Genomic DNA, 6,889 nt, shown 5'->3' on the forward strand with positions numbered 1-6,889 from the left:
GGCTAAATGGTCTGTTTCCATACTTTATCTCTAAACATTCAACCTGCATCACCACCTTTGGTTGTGACTGGAGATATTTCGATGATCAGATAGTTAACCTCTGACTTAGATTGGCCATGGACACCCAATGTCTTCATGTACTTCCCTGAGAGCCTTCCCAGTCCTGGGTGGTAGCCAGAGAGAGATATAGCACAGAAGCAGGCCCTTCAGCCCATCAATTCCACACTGGCCATCAACCACCCATTTTACACTCATCCTACATTCAACCCATTTTTTAATTCTCCCCACATTTTCATCAACTCCACCTAGATTCCCCCGCTCACCTATACGCCAGAGGCAATACTTGGTGCCAATTAACCCTCCCACCCACACATCCTTGTGATGTGTTTCAGCTTAGTTTATTTAGTTCATTGTCATGTGTACCGAGCTACAGGGAAACCAGAGCACCAGAGGAAACTCACACGGTCACAGGGAGAACATGCAAACTCCACACGGACAGCAGCCGAGGTCAGGATTGAACCTGGGTCTCCGTGGCAGTGAGGCAGCCACTCTACTGGCGGCACCTCTGTTCATTCAAACCACACTTCAACCCATGTCTGGACATTAAGGGAGCCACATGGTTCGGAGTTAGTGCAGGAAGATGGAGCAGGGCTAAGTGATCGGGCACAGTGTGCATGAATGACAGAGCCTGCTGACAGGTCTGGAAAACCTGCTCTTGTTCCCTCAGTCAGCAGAAGGGTCCCCACCACAACAACACCTATCCATTCCCTCCGCAGATGGAGTCATAGAGTCATAGAGTGATACAGTGTGGAAACAGGCCCTTCGGCCTAACTTGCCCACATGTCCCAGCTACACTAGTCCCACCTGCCTGCGCTTGGTCCATATCCCTCCAAACCTGTCCTATCCATGTACCTGGCTAACTGTTCCTTAATCATTGTGATGGTCCCAGCCTCAACTACCTCCTCTGGCAGTTTGTTCCATACACCCATCACTAATGCATGGTACACATGTCAGATGCTGCCTGACCCACTGCATTACTCTAGCACTTTGTGTTTTACTCAAGATTCCAGCATCTGCTAGCTCTGTAGTTACTGTTTCCCCCGGGCTAGTCAGCTGCAATCCTGCACTCTGTGGAGAGGATCTGAATAATTAACACATGCCTGGTGCTGATGCCAGCGACTTTGAAGAAGGGTCTCGACCCGAAACGTCACCCATACCTTCTCTCCTAGATGCTGCCTGACCCGCTGAGTTACTCCAGCATTTTGTGATATCCACCAGCAACTCAGTTCTGCCGGGGAATCCCACAATTGGGAAAGAGAAATAAGAGAAATAATAAGAGAAATAATTTGTTGTCTACTGCCGGACCCTGACGTGAGAGGACGCTGGCGCTGTTTATTCGCCGCTTCTCCGTTAGGATAGTTTGTCTGTTTGTTTTTATGTTATGATTGTTCTTGTAAAGCGCTTTGAGCTCCCGATAAGGCGCTATATAAAATAAATGCTTATTATTATTATTATTATTAAGAGTGGAAACCATTGAAAGTAGACGGTGGGTTTGTGCAATGGTGTGAAGTGAGTCTTGGCAAACCATCAGCATACCACTTAGCTCTCCTTCACTTCACTCCCAGTGACGTTAGTGCAGGGAGTTGTAACGCACTCTGACAAGTCAAGTCAAGTCAAGTTTATCTGTCACATACACATACACGAGGTGCAGTGAAATGAAAGTGGCAATGCATGCGGATTGTGCACAAAAAAGAATTACAGTTACAGCATATAAATAAAGTTAATAAAGTTAATACAGAGAAGACAAAATTTAGTCCCTGTAGTTATAGTAGTTAAGAGTCCTGATAGCCTGTGGGAAGAAACTCCGTCTCATCCTCTCCGTTTTCACAGCGTGACAGCGGAGGCGTTTGCCTGACCGTAGCATCTGGAACAGTCCATTACTGGGGTGGCAGGGGTCCCCCATAATCTTGCTTGCTCTGGATCTGCACCTCCTGATGTATAGGTCCTGCAGGGGGACGAGTGTAGTTCCCATGGTGCGTGCAGCTGAACGCACTACTCTCTGCAGGGCCATCCTGCCCTGGGCAGAGCTGTTCCCAAACCAGACTGTAATGTTGCCGGACAAGATGCTTTCTACAGCCCCAGAGTAGAAGCACTGAAGGATCCTCAGAGAGACTCTGAATTTCCTCAGCTGTCTGAGGTGGTAAAGGCGCTGCTTTGCCTTACTCTCCAGTACGGCAATGTGTGTTGTCCATGTCAGATCCTCTGTGATGTGTCACCTGTGAAGATAATGCGCAAAATGCGTATAGGTCCTGCAGGGGGACGAGTGTAGTTCCCATGGTGCGTGCAGCCGAACGCACTACTCTCTGCAGGGCCATCCTGCCCTGGGCAGAGCTGTTCCCAAACCAGACTGTAATGTTGCCGGACAAGATGCTTTCTACAGCCCCAGAGTAGAAGCACTGAAGGATCCTCAGAGACACTCTGAATTTCCTCAGCTGTTTAAGGTGGTAAAGGCGCTGCTTTGCCTTACCCACCAGTGCGGCAATGTGCGTTGCCCATGTCAGATCCTCTATGATGTGGACTCCCAAGTATTTAAAACTGCTCACCCTATCCACAGTAGACCCATTTATCTCCAGTGGCATGTACGTCCTTGGATGATGAGCCCTTTAAAAGTCCACAATCAGCTCCTTCGTTTTTGTGACATTCAAGAGGAGGCTATTGTCCTGACACCAGAGTGCCAGATCAGCCATCTCCTCCCGGTTGGCCTTCTCATCGTTGTTGGAGATCCGGCCCACCACCACAGTGTCATCAGCAAACTTGATGATGGAGTTTGAGCTGAACCTGGCCCCACAGTCATGTGTGTACAGGGAGTACAGTAGGGGGCTAAGGACGCAACCCTGGGGGGATCCTATGTTCAGGGTGAGGGAGCTAGATGTGTGTTCCCTCATCCTGACCACTTGGGGCCTGGCGGTGAGAAAGTCCAGGACCCAGGCACACAGAGGGGTGCTCAGCCCCAGTTCCAGCAGCTTCTCAGCCAGTCTGCTGGGGACTATTGTGTTGAAAGCTGAACGAAAGTCAATGAGCCCGATTGACACAACCACACCAAAAAAAAATCTATGCCCTGACTTGACACTGGAGTCAGGACCATTGAACTAATTCTCCAACCCCCCTCACCCCCATGCTCCACATCTCCATTCAACGCTGGGGAACAGTCCAATAGCATCGATGGGAGTTTTTCCCACTGGGATCGGGCAACAGAAATTAAAGTCTTAACGATACAAATTTCTTGCCATTGATGCAGCGGTAGAGTTGCTGCCTTACAGCGCCAGAGACCCGGGTTCGATCCCGACTACGGGTGCTGGCTGTACGGAGTTTGTACGCTCTCCCCGTGACCTGCGTGGGTTTTCTCCGAGATCTTCAGTTTCCTCACACACTCCAAAAATGTACAGGTTTGTAGGCTAATTGACTTGGTAAAATTGTAAATTGTCCCTAGTGCGTGTAGGATAGTGTAAGTGTGTGGGGATCGCTGGTCGGCGCCGACTCGGTGGGCCGGAGGGCCTGTTTCCGCGCTGTATCTGTACACTAAACTAGAAGGTCTGAAGGAGGGTCTCGTCCTGAACCGTCACCCATTCTTTCTCTCCAGAGATGCTACCTGTCCCGCTGAGTTACTCCAGCTTTTTGTGTCTATCGTCACTTAAGAATATAATATGTCAGCCAGAAAAAATGAATTACAAAACTGTGTTGGGGTATAAATAGGAGTAACATCCAATCGTCTGGAAAATCTGCCCACATCGTGGGCACTAAAGTCCTGGGAATTTTAGAAGGATGAGGGAGGCCCTCATTGAAACTTACCCAATAGTGAAAAGCCTGGATAGAGTGGGTGTGGAGAGGATGTTTCCACTAGTGGGAGAGTCTAAGACCTGAGGGCAGAGCCTCAGAATAAAAGGATGTACCTTCAGAAAGAAGATGAGGAGGAATTTCTGTAGTCAAGGGGTGGTGAATCTGTGGAATTCATTGCCACCTACGGCTGTGGAGGACGTCATGGGGTTTTTTTTAAGGCTCAAATTGGCAGATTCTTGATCAGTACAGGTGTCAGGGGTAATGGGGAGAAGGCAGGTGTATGGGGTTGGGAGGGAAAGATAGATCAGCCATGATTGAATGGTGGAGTAAACTTGAGCCAAATGGCCTAATTCTGCTCCTGGAATGTATGAATGCTGCAATGTCTGAGTTTTATGCTTGAGACCAGCGAGAAGGTCTGTGGTTCTCCTCATTCCCTTCAAAAGGAAATATATTTAATTTAAAAACTGGGCGGTCACGGTGGCGCAGCGGTAGAGTTGCTGCCTTACAGCGAATGCAGCGCCGGAGACTCAGGTTCGATCCTGACTACGGGTGCTGTCTATACGGAGTTGTACGTTCTCCCCATGACATGCGTGAGTTTTCTCCGAGATCTTCAGTTTCCTCCCACACTCCAAAGACGTGCAAGTTTGTAGGTTAATTGGCTTGGTAAATGTAAAAATTGGCCCTAGTGGGTGTAGGATAGTGTTAATGTGGTCGGCACGGACCCGGTGGGCCGAAGGACCAGTTTCCGTGCTGTATCTCTAAACTAAACTAAGTTAAACTGGCATCAGAGTGTTGCAGGTGGTAGAGCTAGTGCCACATGGCACCATGTACTGGGTTGGATCCTGACCCTGGGTGCTGCCAATGGTGGAGTTTGCATGTTCTTCCTGTGACCACTTGGGTTTCCTCCGGGTGCTCCGGTTTCCTCCCATTTCCAAAACACGTGTGGTCTCTACAACTTGCCCCCCAGATTGTAGGGAATGGGATGACATAGAACTAATGTGAACGGCTAATCAATGGTCAGCGTGGACCTGGTGGGTTGAAGGGGCTGTTCCTATTCATTATCTCCAAGCTTCAAAAAATCCAGGAGAACTCAGCTGGTCAGGCAGCATCTGCGGGGGGAATGAACAAACAATATTTTGCGTTGGGACCACATATATGTTTTACACATATTGCTTCCATGTTGTACATATGGTTGGTTACATGCATTAGATAGAATGTATGGGTAAGGTAGATAGACACAAAATGCTGGAGTAACTCAGCTGGTCAGGCAACATCTCTGGAGAGAAGGAATGGGTGACGTTTCAGGTCGAGACCCTTCTTCAGACTCGACCCAAAACGTCACCCATCCCTTCTCTCCAGAGATGCTGCCTGACCCGTTGAGTTACACCAGCTTTTCGTGTCTATCTTCGGTTTAAATCAGCATCTGCAGTTCCTTCCTACACATATGGGTGAGGTACATGTTTTTAATGATCCTCCGGTAAGATAGTGGATGTAGAAAGTGGATGCTGTGCAGAATTATTTATTTAACCTCGGTGCTTGAGTGACATGTGGATTTATTTATCTGCGCAACTGGAGCACAATATGAGGCTTGCTTTGCTCAACATCGCCACTCTGCCCTGTTTAGATGTGATCACGTCTGCCTGTCTGCTTGAGTCAGGCAGTGTGGGGTGAGATCCCCCTCAGGTGATTTAAGGAGGTTCCTTACAAGAGGCCGAGTGGTTTCCGGGTGATGGGGAGAGACCTGTGGAATGCACCCAAGCACTCAGGACACCTGAAAACAAAATCTCCGCCATAATCTGTCTTGTAAACTCCCAGGGGTCAGATTAGCCCGACCACAAAAAGAAATACAAAGGGGATCTGCTTCGACAGAAACGTGGTGCTGTCGAGGCAGGACGACACTTGGCTTTGTAGATGATCAGCCACGATCACAATGAATGGCGGTGCTGGCTCGAAGGGCCGAATGGCCTCCTCCTGCACCTGTTTTCTATGTTTCTATGCTTTGGGAGCCTGTCCTTTACCAACTGCTCCCAATGGCTTCATGCTCACTGTGACACACTGGGGCAGAGAAACAAAATGCCGGAGTAACTCAGCGGGACAGGCAGCACCTCTGGAGAGAAGGAACGGGCGACGTTTTGGGTCGAGACCCTTCTTCGGACCCGAAACGTCACCCATTCCTTCTCTCCAGTGATGCTGCCTGTCCCGCTGAGTTACTCCAGCTTTTTGTGTCTATCTTCAGTTTAAACCAGTTCCTTCCTACATACTGGGGCAGTTCTAGTATGGGCAGGGCAAAACTCTCGGGCCTAGGGCAGCCAGGACTTGTATGGGGGTCTTTGAATGCCATAGGGATCTCTCTCTCTCTTTCTCTCTCTCTCTTTCTCTCTCTCTCTTTCTCTCTCTCATATTGTTTAGATTAGTTTAGATTACTCTAGTTTCTTGTCATGTTTACCGAGGCACTGTGAAAAGCTTTTGTTGCGTGCTAAACAGTCGGAAAGACAATACATGATTGCAATCGAGCCGTCCACTGTGTACAGATACATGATAAAGGGAATATTTTTTTAGTGCAAGATAAAATCCAGTGAAGTCTGATTAAAGATAGTCCGAGGGTCTCCAATGAGATAGATAGTAGCTCAGGACTGCTCTCTAGTTGCTCGGATAGTTCTGTTGCCTGACAGCAGGTCTCTCTCTCTCTTTTGTTTTTGCTCTCTATCACTCTTGATCCATCTCTCTTCACCTCAACCCAGACTTCATCTGCTGCTGCTGTTTTCTCTTGCTACATTTCTCCATCTGCTTCCTCAACCCTCTGCATTGTATTCCTCCCCTCTCTTTCCCCCATTTGCTTCAATCCTCCTCCGTGCCACTTTTTCCCATGTCTCCCGAGCTGTATTTTCCAATGTCCTTATTTAGAATTTTTCTGTTACTGTTTCATCTGACAATCATTGTGCTGGTGATCAGTGGTTCCTCACCTTCTGTCCCCTCCTGTTTCTCCTCTGTTTTTGTTGTCAATGTTTCCCCTCTTTCACTTGTATTCCCTCTTTAAGTTTTCAATTTCTTT

This window comes from Rhinoraja longicauda, chromosome 32, assembly GCF_053455715.1.
Source record: "Rhinoraja longicauda isolate Sanriku21f chromosome 32, sRhiLon1.1, whole genome shotgun sequence".
Lineage (NCBI taxonomy): Eukaryota > Metazoa > Chordata > Chondrichthyes > Rajiformes > Arhynchobatidae > Rhinoraja > Rhinoraja longicauda.